The sequence below is a fragment of the Carcharodon carcharias genome, chromosome 12 (assembly GCF_017639515.1).
Source record: "Carcharodon carcharias isolate sCarCar2 chromosome 12, sCarCar2.pri, whole genome shotgun sequence".
Classification (NCBI taxonomy): Eukaryota; Metazoa; Chordata; class Chondrichthyes; order Lamniformes; family Lamnidae; genus Carcharodon; species Carcharodon carcharias.
The window spans coordinates 12,073,090-12,089,712 of record NC_054478.1 but is presented as its reverse complement, the minus strand read 5'-3'; positions in this window follow the sequence as shown (position 1 = coordinate 12,089,712).

Below are 16,623 nucleotides of genomic sequence, written 5' to 3'. Positions count from 1 at the left end.
CGAATCAGCTAATATTCGATTGAATCCCATCGCTCCGGATCAGCCATTCTCCGATGATATCCCATCCCTCCGGATCTGCTAGGGTCCGAATAAAATCCGTCCCTGTGGATCAGCTACTCTCCGATTAAATCCCGTCCCTCCAGTTGAGCTACTCTCCAATTAAATCCAATCCCTCTGGATCGGCTAAGCTCTGAATAAAACCCGTCAATCCAGATCAGCTGCTCTCTGATTAAATCAGGTCCCTCTGGATCAGCTGCACTCCAATTACATCGCATCACACCGGATTAGCTACTCTCTAACACTTAAACAGAATTACCTGGACAAACTCAGCATGTCTGGCAGCATCGGCGGAGAAGAAAAGAGTTGACGTTTCGAGTCCTCATGACCATTCAACAGAACTGATCTTTCTTTACAAGGAGAGGGAAATATAAGCTGGTTTAAGCTTGGGCGGGGGGGGGGGGGGGGGGGGGGCTGGTGTTGCGGTGGTGGGGGTGAGAAGGGAGGAGAAGTGCTACTCTCTGATTGAATCCCATTCTTCCAGATCAGCTACTCTCCAATTCAATCCCATCCCTCCCGAACTGCTACTAACCAATTAAATCTAGTCCCAACGGATCAGTGGCACTCCAATTCAATCCCGTCGCATGGATCATGTACTCTCTGATTAAATCCCGTCCCACCAGCACAGCTACTCTCCGATTAAATCCTGTCCCTCCGGATCTGCTACTCTCCGATAAAAACTCAACCCTCCGGTTCAGCTCATCTCCAACTAAATCCCGGCCCTCCGGATCAGCTACTGTTCGATTGAATCCCATCCCTCTGGATCACGTGCTCTCCAATTATGTCCCATCCCTCCAGTTCAGCTACTATCCATTTAAATCCCATTCCGCCGGGTAAGCTAATCTCTGATAAAATCCCAGAGGGAAGGCACTCAATCAGAATGTGGCTCATCTGGAGGGACGGCATTTAATCGGAGATTAGCTCTTCTCCAAATGAATCCCATCCTTCTGGATCAGCTAATCTCCGATTGAATCCCATTCTCCAGATCAGCTACTCTCTGATTAAATCCCATCCCTCCATATAAACTACACCCTGATTAAATCCCGCAGGGAGGCGCTTCAATAAGAGAGAATCTGATCCGGAGGGACAGTATTTAATCAGAGATTAGATACTCTGCGATTGAATCACATCCTTCTGGATCAGCTACTCTCCAATTAAATCCCGTCCCTCCAGTTGAGCTACTCTCCAATTAAATCCAATCCCTCTGGATCTGCTAAACTCCGAATAAAACCCGTCATTCCGGATCAGCTGCTCTCCGATTAAATCAGGTCCCTCTGGATCAGCGGCACTCCAATTACATCGCGTCACACCGGATCAGCTACTCTCTGATTAAATCCCATCCCACCGGTTCAGCTACTGTCTGCCGAATTGCATACCTCCGGGTCAGCTACTCTCCAATTAAATCCCGCCCCTCTGAATCAGCTAATATTCCATTGAATCCCGTCGCTCCGGAACACGTGCTCATCGATTATGTCCCGTACCTCTGGTTCAGCTACTCTCTGTTTAAATGCCATTCCTCTGGATAACCTACTCTCTGATTAAATCCAAGAGGGACGGGATTCAATCGGAGAGCAGCTGTGGGAATGCATTTAATCGGAGATTAGCTACTCTCTAACACTTAAACAGAATTACTTGGACAAACTCAGCAGGTCTGGCAGCATCGGCGGAGAAGAAAATAGTTGACGTTTCGAGTCCTCATGAGGGGGAGAGAAGGGAGGAGAAGAGCTACTCTCTGATTGAATCCCATTCTTCCAGATCAGCTACTCTCCAATTCAATCCCATTCCTCCCGATCTGCTAATTTCCAATTAAATCTCGTCCCAAAGGATCAGCTGCACTCCAATTCAATCCCGTCGCATGGATCATGTACTCTCTGACTAAATCCCATCCCTGCAGATCAGCTACTGTCCGACTGAATTCCATCGCTCCAATTAGCCCCTCTCCGATTAAATCCTATCCCTCCTGATCTGCTACGCTCCAAATAAAACCCTTTCCCTCGGGATCAGCTACTCTCCAATTAAATACACTCCATCCAGTTCAGCTCCACTCCAATTAAATGCCGTCCAACCAGCACAGCTACTCTCCGATTGAATCCTGTCCCTGCAGATCTGCTACCCTCCGATGAAATATCAACCCTCTGGTTCAGCTCATCTCCAACTAAATCCCGGCCCTCCGGATCTGCTACTGTTCGATTGAATCCCATCCCTCCGGATCACGTGCTCTCCAATTATGTCCCGTCCTTCCAGTTCAGCTACTATCCGTTTTAATCCCATCCCGCCGGGTAAGATACTCTCTGATAAAATCCCAGAGGGATGGGATTCAATCAGTGAGTAGATGGTCCGGAGGGACGGCATTTAATTGAAGAGTAGCTACACTCCAAACCTTCCGGATCAGCTACTCTCCAATTAAATCCCGCCCCACCAGATCAGCAGCTCACCGAATAAATCCTGTCTCTCCGGATCAGCTGCACTCCGATTAAATCCTGCCCACCGGATCAGCTACTCTCCGATTATATCCCAACCCACCGGTTCTGCTACGCTCAGAATAAAACCTGTCCCTCTGGATCAGCTACTCTGTAATTAAATCCCGCTCCTCCGGATCAGCTATTCTTCGATTGAATCACTTCCTTCCAGATTACGTGCTCTCAGATTATGACCCCACCCTCTGGTTCAGCTACTCTCCGTTCAAATCCCATCTCTCCGGATCTGCTACGCTCCGAATAAAACCCGTCGCTCCGGATCACCTACTCTCCGATGAAATCCATTCCATCCCGATCAGCTGAACTCCAATTAAATCCTGTAACACCGGATCAGCTACTCTCCGATTAAATCCCGAACCTCTGGATCAGCTGCACTCCAATAAAATCCCGTCCCATCAGATCAGCTACTCTCCGATTAAATCCCGCCCATCCGGATCACGTGCTCTCCGATTATGTCCCGTTCCTCCAGTTCAGCTACGATCCGTTTAAAGCCCATCCCTCCGGATAAGTTCCTCCCTGATTAAATCCCGGTGGGACGGGATTCACTTTAGAGAGTAGCTAATCCGGAGGGATGGCATTTAATCTGAGAGTGGCTACTCTCCGAATGAATCCCATCCTTCTGGATCAGCTACTCTCTGATTAAGTATCGTCCCACCAGATCAGCTGCACTCCAATTCAATCCCGTCGCGTGGACCATGTACACTCTGAATAAATCCCGATCCAACAGATCAGCTACTCTCCGATTGAATTCCATCGCTCCAGACCAGCCCCTCCCGATTAAATCCCTTCCCTCACGATCGGCTACGCTCCAAATAAAACCCGTCCCTCCCGATCAGCTACTCTCCGATTAAGTCCGCTCCCTCAGGATCAGCAGCACTCCAATTAAATCCTGTACCACCAGCACAGCAACTCGCTGATAAAATCCTGTCCCTCTTGATCTGCTACACTCCAATGAAAACTTTGGTTCAGCTACATATAAGCTTCCATATAAGCTTCACCCTGATTAAATCCCGCCGGGAGGCGATTCAATAAGGGAGCAGCTGATCCAGAGGGACAGTATTTAATCGGAGATTAGCTACTCTGCGATTGAATCGCATCCTTCTGGATCAGCTACTCTCCAATTAAATCTGGTCCGTCCGGATCAGCGGCACTCCAATTAAATCCTGTCCCACCGGCACAGCTACTCTCCAATTAAATACTGTCCTACCAGATCAGCTACTCTCCGATTAAATCCCATCCCTCTGGATCAGCTGCACTCTCTGATTAAATTCCATCACACCGTATCAGCTGCCCTCTAATTAAATCCCATCCCTCCAGATTAGCTATTCTGCAATTAAATCCTTTCCTTCCAGATCAGCTACACTCTGATTAAATCCCGTCCCAGAGAATCAGCTTCTGTCCATTTAAATCCCATCCATCTGGATCAGCTGCACACTGATTAAATACTATCCCTCCACATTAGCTACTCTTCGATTCAAACCCATCACTCCAGATCAGCTACACTCCGATTGAATCCCGTCCCTCCGGATCAGCTACTCTCCCATTAAAGCCTGACCCGTTGGATCAGCTACTCTCTGATTGAATCCCGTCCCATCCGGATCAACTATTCTCCTATTTGATTGCATTGTTCCGGATCAGCTACTCTCCAGTTAAATCCCGTCGCTCTGGATCAGCCACTCTCCAATTCAATCCCGTCCCCTCAGATCAGCTACTCTCCGATTAGATACCAGCCCTCCGGATCAGCAACTCTCTGATTAAATACTGTCGCACTGGATCAGCGTCTCTCCTGTTAAATCCCGGCCCACCAGATCAGCTAACCTAAGATTAAATCCCGCCCGACAGATCAGCGGCTCACCGAATAAATCCCGTCTCTCCAGATCAGCTGCACTCTGATTAAATCCTGCCCACCGGATCAGCTACCCTCAGATTAAATCCCATCCCTCTGGATCAGCTGCACTCCGACTAAATCCCATCCCACTGGATCAGCTACTCACCGATTAAATTCCTTCCATCCACATAAGCTACTCTCCAGTTAAATCCGGTTTCTCTGGATCAACTACTCTCCAATTCAAACCCATCACTCCAGATCAACTACACGCCGATTGAATCTCGTGCCACCAGATCAGCTACTCTCCGATTAAAGACTGTTCCTCTGGATCAGCTACTCTTTGATTGAATCCTATCCCATCCGGATCAGCAACTTTCCTATTGAATTGCATCGCTCCAGATCAGCTACTCTCCAATTAAATCTCGCCCCTGGAGATCACCTCTGCTCTGATTAAAATCTGTCCATCCAAATAAGCTACTCTCCGGTTAAATCCCGTCCCTCTGGATCAGCTACTCTCCGCTTCAAACCTTTAACTCCGGATCAGCTACACTCCGACTGAATCCCGGGTCTCCGGATTAGCAACTCTCCGATTAAAGCCTGCCGCTCTGGCTCAGCTACTCTCTCATTGAATCCCGTCCCATCCGGATCAGCTACTCTCCTATTGGATTGCATTGTTCCGGATCAGCTACTCTCCAGTTAAATCTCGTCCCTCCAGATCACCTGCTCTCCAAATAAATCCCGTCCATCCAAATAAGCTACTCTCCAGTTAAATCCCGTAGCTCTGGATCAGCTACTCTCTAATTCAATCCTGTCCCCTCAGATCAGCTACTCTCCGAATAAATACCGGCACTACGGATCACGTGCTCTCCGATTATGTCCCGTTCCTCCAGTTCAGCTACGATCCATTTAAAGCCCATCCCTCCGGATAAGTTCCTCCCTGATTAAATCCCGGTGTGATGGGATTCACTTTAGAGAGTAGCTAATCCGGAGGGATGGCATTTAATCTGAGAGTGGCTACTCTCCGATTGAATCCCATCCTTCTGGATCAGCTACTCTCTGATTAAATATCGTCCCACCAGATCTGCTGCACTCCAATTCAATCCCGTCGCATGGACCATGTACTCTGTGAATAAATCCCGATCCAACAGATCAGCTAGTGTCCGATTGAATTCCATCGCTCCAGACCAGCCCCTCCCGATTAAATCCCTTCCCTCACGATCGGCTACGCTCCAAATAAAACCCGTCCCTCCGGATCAGCTACTCTCCTATTTAATCCACTCCCTCCGGATCAGCTGCACTCCAATTAAATCCTGTACCACCAACACAGCTACTCGCTGATTAAATCCTGTCCCTATTGATCTGCTACACTCCGATGAAAACTCTGGTTCAGCTACATATAAGCTTCCATATAATCTACACCCTGATTAAATCCCCCAGGGAGGCGATTCAATAAGAGAGCAGCTGATCCGGAGGGACAGTATTTAATCGGAGATTAGCTACTCTGCGATTGAATCTTCTCCATCCGGATCAGTTGCACTCCAATTAAATCCTGTCCCACAGGCACAGCTACTCTCTGACTAAATCCCATCCTTCCAGATCAGCTACTCTCCGCTTGAATCCCATCGCTCCGGATCAGCTGCACTCCAATTAAATCACGCACCTCTGGATCAGAAAATCTCCGATTAAATCCCAACAAACCGTATCAGCTGCGCTCTAATGGAATCGCATCCCTCCAGATCAGCTATTCTCTGATTAAAGCCCTTCCTTGCAGATCAGCAACTCTCCAATTAAATCCCATCCCTCCACATCAGCTACTATCTGATTGAATCCCTACCCTCCGGATCAGCTACTCTCCAGTTGAAACCCGACCCTCTGTATCAGCTACTCCCCATTTAAATCCCATCCCTCCGGATCAGCTGCACACTGATTAAATCCCGTCGCTCCGCATTAGCTACTCTCCGATTCAAACTCATCACACCGGATCAGCTACACTCCGATTGAATCCCGTACCACCGGATCAGCTACTCTCGGATTAAATCTAGTCCCTCTGGATCAGCTACTCTCTGGTTTAATCCCGGCCAATGCAGCTACTCTCCTATTGAATTGCATCGCTCCAGATCAGCTACTCTCCAATTAAATCTCGCCCCCCCAGATCACCTTTGCGCCGATTAAATTCCGTCCATCCAAACAAGCTAGTCTCCAGTTAAATCCCGTCCATCCGGATTAGCAACTCTCCAATTAAATCCCATTCCTCCACATCAAGTACTATCTAATTGAATCCCATCCCTCGGGATCAGCTAATCTCCGGTTACAAACCGATCCTCTGGATCAGCTACTCTCTGTTTAAATCCCATCCCTCCAGATCACCTAAGCTCCGATTTTGTGCCGTCCATCTGGGTCAGCTACTCTTCTATTAAATGCCATCCCTCTGGATAAGCTGCTCTCTGATTAAATCCCGGAGGGACTGGATTTAATCTGAGAGTAGCTCATCCGGAGGTAAGGCATTTAATCAGAGAGTAGGTACTCACCGATTGAAACCCATCCTTCTGGATAAGTGACTCTCCGATTAAATCCCATCCCTCCGGATCAGCTGCACTCCAAATAAGTCATGCACCTCTGGATCAGAAACTCTAATTAAATCCCATCACACTGTATCAGCTGCGCTCTAATTGAATCGCATCCCTCCAGATCAGCTACACTCCGATTGAATCCCTTCCCTCCAGATCAGCTACTCTCCGATTAAATCCAGTCCCGCTGGATCTGCTACTCTCTGGTTTAATCCCATCCCATCCAGATCAGCTACTCTCCTATTTAATTGCATCGCTCCGCATCAGCTACTCTCCAATTAAATCTCGCTCCTCTAGATCACCTGAGCTCTGATTAAATTCCGTCCATCCAAAAAAGCTACTCTCCAGTTATATCCCGTCCCTCTGGCTCAGCTACTCTCTGAAACAAATCCATCCCTCCGGATCAGCTGCACTCCAATTAATTCACGCACCTCTAGATCAGAAACACTCTGATTAAATCCCATCACACATTATCAGCTGTGCTCTAATTGAATCGCATCCCTACAGATCAGCTACTCTCCAATTAAATCCCATCTCTCTGGATCAGCAACTCTCTGAATAAATCCCATCCCTCCATATCAGCTGCTATCTGATTGAATCCCATCCTTGCGGATCAGCTACTCTCCAGTTGAAACCCGACCCTCTGGATCAGCTACTCTCCGTTTAAATCCCATCCCTCCGGATCAGCTGCACTCTGATTAAATCCCGTTGCTCCGCATTAGCTACACTCTGATTCAAACCTATCAATACAGATCAGCTACTCTCCGATTAAATCATGTCACTCTGGATCAGCTGCTCTCTGGTTTAATCCCGGACCATACGGATCAGTTACTCAACTATTGAATTGCATCGCTCCGGATCAGCTAATCTCCTTTTGAATTGCATCGACCCGGATCAGCCAATTAAATCCCGTCCCTCCAGAACACCTGTTCTCCGAGCAATTTCTGTCCATCCAAATAAGCTACACTCCAGATAAATCCCATCCCTCTGGATCAGCTACTCTCCGATTCAAACCCATCACTCCAGATCAGCTACACACCGATTGAATCCCGTCCCTCCAGATCAGCTACTCTCTGATTAAAGCCTGTCCCTCCGGATCAGCTGCTCTTTGATTGAATTCCATCCCATCTGGATCAGCTACTCTCCTTTTGAATTGCATCGATCCGGATCAGCTACGGTCCAATTAAATCACACCCCTCGAGGTCACCTCTGCTCCGATTAAATTCTGTCCATCCAAAAAGCTACTCTCCAGTTATATCCTGTCCCTCTGGATCAGCTACTCTCCGATTCAAATCCTTCACTCCGGATCAGCTACATTCCAATTGAATCCCATGCATCCGGATCAGCTAATCTCCGATTAAAGCCTGTCCCTATGGATCAGCCAGTCTCTGATTGAATCCCGTCCCTTCCAGATCAGCTACTCTCCTATTGCATTGCATCATTCCGGATCATGCCCTCAGCTGCACTCTCTGATTAAATTCCATCACACCGTATCAGCTACGCTTTAATGGAATCACTTCCCTCCAGATCAGCTATTCTGCATTTAAATCCTTTCCTTCCAGATCAGCTACACTCTGATTAAATCCCGTCCCTCTGGATCAGCTGCACACTGATTAAATACTAACCGTCCACATAAGCTACTCTCCGATTCAAACCCATCACTCCGGATCAGCTACACTCTGATTGAATCCCGTCCCTCCGGATCAGCTACTCTCCCAATAAAGCCTGACCCCTTGGATCAGCTACTCTCTGATTGAATCCCGTCCCATCCGGATCAGCTATTCTCCTATTGGATTGCATTGTTCCAGATCAGCTACTCTCCAGTTAAATCTCGTCCCTCCAGATCACCTGTTCTCCAAATAAATCCTGTCCATCCAAAAAAGCTACTCTCCAGTTAAATCCTGGCACTCTGGATCAGCTACTCTCCAATTCAATCCCGTCCCCTCAGATCAGCTACTCTCCAATTAGATACCAGCCCTCCGGATCAGCAACTCTCTGATTAAATACTGTCCCACTGGATCAGCGTCTCTCCTGTTAAATCCCAGCCCACCGGATCAGCTAATCTACGATTAAATCCCACCCCACCAGATCAGCGGCTCACCGAATAAATCCTGTCTCTCCGGATCAGCTACACACCGATTAAATCCTGCCCACCGGATCAGCTACTCTCCGATTAAATCCCATCCCTCTGGATCAGCTACTCTCCGATTAAATTCCTTCCATCCAAATAAGCTACTCTCCAGTTAAATCCCGTCTCTCTGGATCAGCTACTCTCCAATTCAAATCCATCACACCAGTTCAACTACACGCCGGATGAATCTCGTGCCTCGAGATCAGCTACTCGCCGATTAAAGCCTGTCCCTCTGGATCAAATACTCTCTGATTGAAACCCGTCCCATCCGGATCAGCTACTCTCCAATTAAATACTGTCCCACCAGATCAGTCTACTCTCCGATTAAATCCCGTCCCTCTGGATCAGCTGCAGTCTCTGATTAGATTCCATTACACCGTATCAGCTGCGCTCTAATTGAATAGCATCCCTCCAGATCAGCTACTCTGCAATTAAATCCTTTCATTCCAGATCAGCTACTTTCTGATTAAATCCCATCACTCTAGATCAGCAACTCTCCGATTAAATCCCATCCCTCCAGATCAGCTGCACTCTGATTAAATCCCGTCCCTCTGGATCAGCTGCACACTGATTAAATACTATCGCTCCAGATTAGCTACTCTCTGATTCAAACCCATCACTCCGGATCAGCCAAACTCCGATTGAATCCTGTCCCATCCGGATCAGCTATTCTCCTATTGGATTGCATTGTTCCGGATCAGCTACTCTCCAGTTAAATCCCGTCGCTCTGGATCAGCTACTCTCCAAATCAAACCCATCACTCTGGATCAAGTACACGCCGATTGAATCCAAATAAGCGACTCTACAGTTAAATCCTGTCACTCTGGATCAGTTACACTCCAATTCAATCCTGTCCCTTCAGATCAGCTACTCTCCGATTAGATACCATCCCTCCGGATCAGCAACTCTGATTAAATACTGTCCCTCCAGATCAGCATCTCTCCTGTTAAATCCCGTAACACTGGATCAGCTCATCACCAATTAAATCCTGTCCCACCAGACCAATGGCTCACCGATTAAATCCCATCTCTCCCGATCAGCTGCACTCCGATTAAATCCCGTCCCAGCGAATGAGCTACTCCCCGATTAAATCCCATCCCTTGGGATCAGCTGCACTCTCTAATTCATCCCATCACACCGTATCAGCTACACTCTAATTTAATCGCATCCCTCCAGATAAGCGACTGTCCGATTAAAACCTTTCCTTACAGATCAGCTACTCTCCGATTAAATCCCATCCCTCCGGATCAGCAACTCTCTGATTAAATCCTGCCCCTCTGGATCACCTACTCTCTGACTGAATTGGGTCCAATCCTGATCAGCTACTCTCCTATTGTGTTGCATCGCTCTAGATCAGTTACTCTCCGATTAAATCCCATCCCTCCGGATCAGCAACTCTCTGAATAAATCCCATCCCTCCACATCAGCTACTATCTGATTGAATCCCATGCCTGCGGATCTCCGGTTGAAACCCAACCCTCTGGATCAGCTAATCTCCATTTTCATCGCATCCCTCCGGATCAGCTGCACTCTGATTAAATCCCGTCGCTCCGCATTAGCTACTCTCAGATTCAAACCCATCACTCCGGATCAGCTAATCTCCGAATAAATCCTGTCCCTCTGGATCAGATACTCTCAGGATTAATCCAGGCCAAACAGGATCAGCTACTCTACTATTGAATTGCATCGCTCCGGATCAGCTAATCTCCAATTAAATCCCGCCCCTCCAGATCACCTGTGGGCTCCGAGTAAATTCTGTCCATCCAAATAAGCTACACTACAGTTAAATCCCGTCTCTCTGGATCAGCTACTCTCCGATTCAAACCCATCACTCTGGATCAGCTACACTCCAATTGAATTCCGTCCCTCCAGATCAGCTACTCTCTGATTAAATACTGTCCCACCGGATCAGCATCTCTCCTGTTAAATCCCGTACCACCGGATCAGCTCATCTCCGATTAAATCCCGTCCCACCCGATCAGCTGCACTCCGATTAAATCCTGTCCCAGCGAATGAGCTACTCCCCGATTAAATCCCGTACCTTGGGATCAGCTGCACTATCTCATACAATCCCATCATACCGTATCAGCTGCGCTCTAATTGAATCGCATCCCTCCAGATAAGCGACTGTCTGATTAAATCCTTTCCTTACAGATGAGCTACTCTCCGATTAAATCCCATCCGTCCGGATCAGCAACTCTCTGATTAAATCCTGCCCCTCTGGATCAGCTACTCTCTGATTGAATCGGGTCCAATTCTGATCAGCTACTCTCCTATTGAATTGCATCGCACCAGATCAGTTACTCTCCGATTAAATCCCATCCCTCCGGATCAGCAACTCTCCGAATAAATCCCATCCCTCCACATCTGCTACTATCTGATTGAATCCCATGCCTGCGGATCTCCGGTTGAAACCCGACCCTCTGGATCAGCTACTCTCCGTTTGCATCCCATCCTTCCGGATCAGCTGCACTCTGAATAAATCACGTCGCTCCACATCACGTCGCTACTCTCCGATTCAAACCCATCACTCCGGATCAGCTACTCTCCAAATAAATCCTGTCCCTCTGGATCAGCTACGCTCAGGATTAATCCCGGCCAAACCGGATCAGCTACTCTCCTACTGAATTGCAAAACTCCGGATCAGCTAAACTCCAATTAAATCCTGCCCCTCCAGAACAGCTGTAGGCTCCGAGTGAATTCCTTCCATCCAAATAAGCTACACACCAGTTAAATCCCGTTCCTCTGGATCATCTAATCTCCGATTAAATCCCGTCCCACCGGATCAGCATCTCTCCTGTTAAATCCCGTACCACTGGATCAGCTAATCTCCGATTAAATCCCGTCCCACTGGATCAGTGGCTCACCGATTAAATCTTTTCCCTCCCATTCAGTTGCACTCTGATTGAATCCCGTCCCAGCGAATGAGCTACTCTCCGATTAAATCCCATCCCTTGGGATCAGCTGCACTCTCTAGTTCAATCCCATCACACCGTATCAGCTGTGCTCTAATTGAATCGCATCCCTCTAGATAAGCTACTGTCCAATTAAATCCTTTCCTTACATATGAGCTACTCTCCAAATAAATCCCATCCCTCTGGATCAGCAACTCTCTGATTAAATCCCATCACTCCAAATCAGCTACTATCTGAATGAGTCCCATCCCTCCAGATCAGCTACTATCCAATTAAATCCTGCCCCTCTGGATCAGCTACTCTCTGATTGAATCGGGTGCAATCCAGATCAGCGACTCTCCTATTGAGTTGCATCGCTCCAGGTCAGTTACTCTCCAATTAAATCCCAGCCCTCAAGATCACATGCATTCCGATTAAATTCCATTTATCCGAATAAGCTACTCTCCAGTTAAATCCCGTCCCTCTGGATCAGCTACTCTGCGATTAAAACCCATCACTCCGGATCAGCTACACTCTGATTGAATCCCGTCCCTCCAGATCAGCTACTCTCTGATTAAAGCCTGTCCCTCTGGATCAGGTACTCTCTGATTGAATCTCATCCCATCCAGATCAGCTACTCTCGATTGCATTGCATCGCTCCGGATCAGCTACTCTCCAATTAAATCCCACCTCTCCAGATCACATCTGCTCCGATTAAATTCCGTCCATCCAAATAAGCTACTCTCCAGTTAAATCCCGTCCCTCTGGATTAGTTACTCTCCGATTCAAACCCATCACTCCGGATCAGCTACACTCCGATTGAATCCCATGCCTCCGGATCAGCTACTCTCCCAATAAAGCCTGTCTCTCTGGATCAGCTACTCTCTAGTTGAATCCCGTCCCATCCGGATCAGCGACTCTCCTATTGAATTGCATTGCTCCACATCAGCTACTCTCCTATTAAATCCCGTCCCTCTGGTTCAGTTACACTCTGATTAAATCCCTTCCCTCCAGATCAGCTACACTCCGATTAAATCCCGTCCCACCGGATCAGCTACTCTCTGATTAAATCCCATCCCACCGGATGAGCTGCACTCCGATTAAATCCCGCCCCACCAGATCAGCTACTCCCCGATTAAATCCCGTCCCTCAACATCACCTGTGCTCTGATTAATTTCCGTCCTTCCAAATAAGCTATTCTCCAGTTAAATCCCATCCCTCTGGATCAGCTACTCTCCGATTCAAGCCCATCACTCCGGATCAACTACACTTCGATTAAATCCCGTGCCACTGGATCAGCTACTCTCCCATTAAAGCCTCATCCTCTGGATCAGCTGCTCCATGATTGAATCCCGTCCCATCGGGATCAGCTACTCTTCTGTTGAATTGCATCGCTCCCAATCAGCTACTCTTCAATTATATCACTTCCCTCCAGATCACCTACTCTCTAATTAAATCTCGTCCATCCAAATAAGCTACTCTCCAGTTAAATCCCATCACTCTGGATCAGCTACTCTTCGATTAAATCCAGTTCCTTCAGATCAGCTGCTCCCCGATTGGATCCAATCCCTCCTGATCAGGTACTCTCCAATTAAAGCCCGCCCCTTTGGATCAGCTACTCTCCGATTCAGACCCATCACTCCAGATCAGCTACACTCGGATTGAATCCCGTGCCTCCGGATCAGCTACTCTCCTATTAAATGACATCCCTCTGGATAAGCTGCTCTCTGATTAAGTCCCGGAGGGATGGGATTCAATCAGAGAGTAGCTGATCTGGAGGTATGGCAATTAATCAGAGAGATGGTACTCTCCGATTAAAACCTATCCTTCTGGATAAGGTAATCTCCGATTAAATCCCTTCACTCCGGATCAGCAACTCACCGATTAAATCTCTTGCCTCCACATTAGCTACTGTCTGATTGAATCCCATCCCTCCGGATCAGCTACTCTCCAGTTGATACCCGACCCTCTGGATCAGCTACTCTCCCTTTAAATCCCAACCCTCCAGATCAGCTACACACTGATTAATTCCTGTCCTTCCGGATCAGCCAATCTCTATTTAAATCCCATCCTTCTGGATCAGCTGCGCTCTGATTAAATCTTGTCCCTCCGCATTAGCTACTTTCCGATCCAAACCCATCACTCCGGATCAACTACACTCCTATAGAATCCCGTGCGTCCAGATCAGCTACTCTCCGATTAAAGCCTGTCCCTCTGGATCAGCTACTCTCTGATTGAATCCCGTCCCATCTGGATCAGCTACTCTCCTAATAAATCCCGTCCCTCCAGATCACCTGTGCTCCAATTAAATTCCGTCCCTCCAAATAAGCTCCTCTCCAGTTAAGTCCCATCCCTCTTGTTCAGCTACACTCCGATTAAGTCCCGTCCCTACGGATCAGCTACACTCCGATTAAATCCTGTCCCACCAGATCAGCTAGTCTCTGATTAAATCCTGTCCCATAATGATCAGCTGCACTTCGATTAAATCCCATCCCACTGGATCAGCTACGCTCCGAGTAAATGCCGTCCCACCGCATCAGCTACTCTATGATTAAATCCCTTCCCACCGGATCAGCTACTCTCTGATTAAATCCCTTTCCAGATCAGTTACTCTATGATTAAATCCAGTTCCACCGGATCAGCTACACTCTGTTTAAATCCCGTCCCTCTGGATCAGCTACTCCCCGATTAGATGCCAGCCCTCCGGATCAGCAACATTCCGATTAAATCGCGTTGCACCCGATCAGCGACACTCTGTTTAAATCCCGTCCCACCGGATCAGCTACTCTCCGATTAAATCCCATTCCTCCACATCAGCTACTATCTGATTGAATCCCATCCCTTCGGATCAGCTACTCTCCGGTTGAAAACCGACCCTCTGGATCAGCTAATCACCGTTTAAATCCCATCCCTCCAGATCAGCTACATTCTGATTAAATCCAGTCCCTCCACATTGCTACTCTCCTATGCAAACCAATCCCTCCGGATCAGCTACATTCCGATTGAACACCATCCCTCCGGATCATCTACTCTTCAATTAAATTCTGTCTCTCTGGATCATCTACTCTCCTATTGAATTGCATTGCTCCCGATCAGCTACTCTCCAATTCAATCTCGCCCCTCGAGATCACCTCTGCTCTGATTAAATTCTGTCCTTCCAAATAAGCTACACTCCAGTTAAATCCCATCGCTCTGAATCAGCTACTCTCCAATTCAATCCCTTCCCTTCAGATCAGCTACTCTCCTATTGGATCCCATCCCTCCTGATCAGGTACTCTCTGATTAAAGCCTGTCCCTCTGAATCAGCTACTCTCCGATTCAGACCAATCACTCCAGATCAGCTACACTCGGATTGAATTCCTTGCCTCCAGATCAGCTACTCTCCGATTTAAGACTGTCCCTCTGAATCAGCTACTCTCCGATTAAATCCCATCCCTCCGCATCAGCAACTCTCCAATTAAATCTCTTCCCTCCACATTCACTACTATCTGATTGAATCCCATCCCTCCGGATCAACTACTCTCCAGTTGAAACCCGACCATCTGGATCAGCTACTCTCCGTATAAATCCCAACCCTCCAGATCAGCTACAATCTGATTAATTCCTGTCCTTCTGGATCAGCTAATCTCCATTTAAATCCCATCCTTCGGGATCAGCTGCGCTCTGATTAAATCCTGTCCCTCTGCATTAGCTACTCTCCAATCCAAACCCAACACTCCGGATCAACTACACTCCAAATGTATCCCGTCCATCCGGGTCAGCTACTCTCCAATTGAAGCCTGTCTCTCTGGATCAGCTACTCTCTGATTGAATCCCGTCCCACCGGATCAGCTACTCTCCAATTAAATCCCATCCCTCCACATCAGCTACTACCTGATTGAATCCCATCCCTTCGGATCAGCTACTCTCCCGTTGAAAACCGACCCGCTGGATCAGCTACTCTCAGTTTAAATCTCATCCCTCCAGATCAGCTAGACTCTGATTAAATCCCATCCCTCCACATTGCTACTCTCCTATTCAAACCAATCACTCCGGATCAGCTACATTCCGATTGAATCCCGTCCCTCCGGACCAGCTACTCTCCAATTAAATTCTGTCTCTCTGGATCAGATACTCTCCTATTGAATTGCATCGCTCTGGATCAGCTACTCTCCAATTAAATCTCGCCCCTCGAGATCACCTCTGCACTGATCAAATTCTGTCCATCCAAATAAGCTACTCTCCAGTTAAGTCCCTCCCATCCAAATAAGCTACTCTCCAGTTAAATCCCGTAGCTCTGGATGAGCTACTCTTCGATTCAATCCCACCCCATCATTTCAGCTACCTCCTGATTACATCCCAGCCCTCTGGATCAGCAACACTCCGATTAAATTGCGTCCCACCCTATTAGCAAAACTGTGATTGAATTCCGTCCTACCGGATCAGCTACTCTCCGATTAAAGCCCATCCCTCCACATCAGCTACTATCTGATTGAATCACATCCCTTCGGATCAGCTACTCTCCGGTTGAAAACTGACTCTCTATTTAAATCTCATCCCTCCAGATCAGCTACTCGTTGATTAAATCCCGTCCCTCCAGTTCAGCTACTCTCCATTTAAATCTCATCCCTCCAGTTCAGCTGCACTCTGGTTAAATCCCGTCCCTCCACATTGCTACTCTCCTATTCAA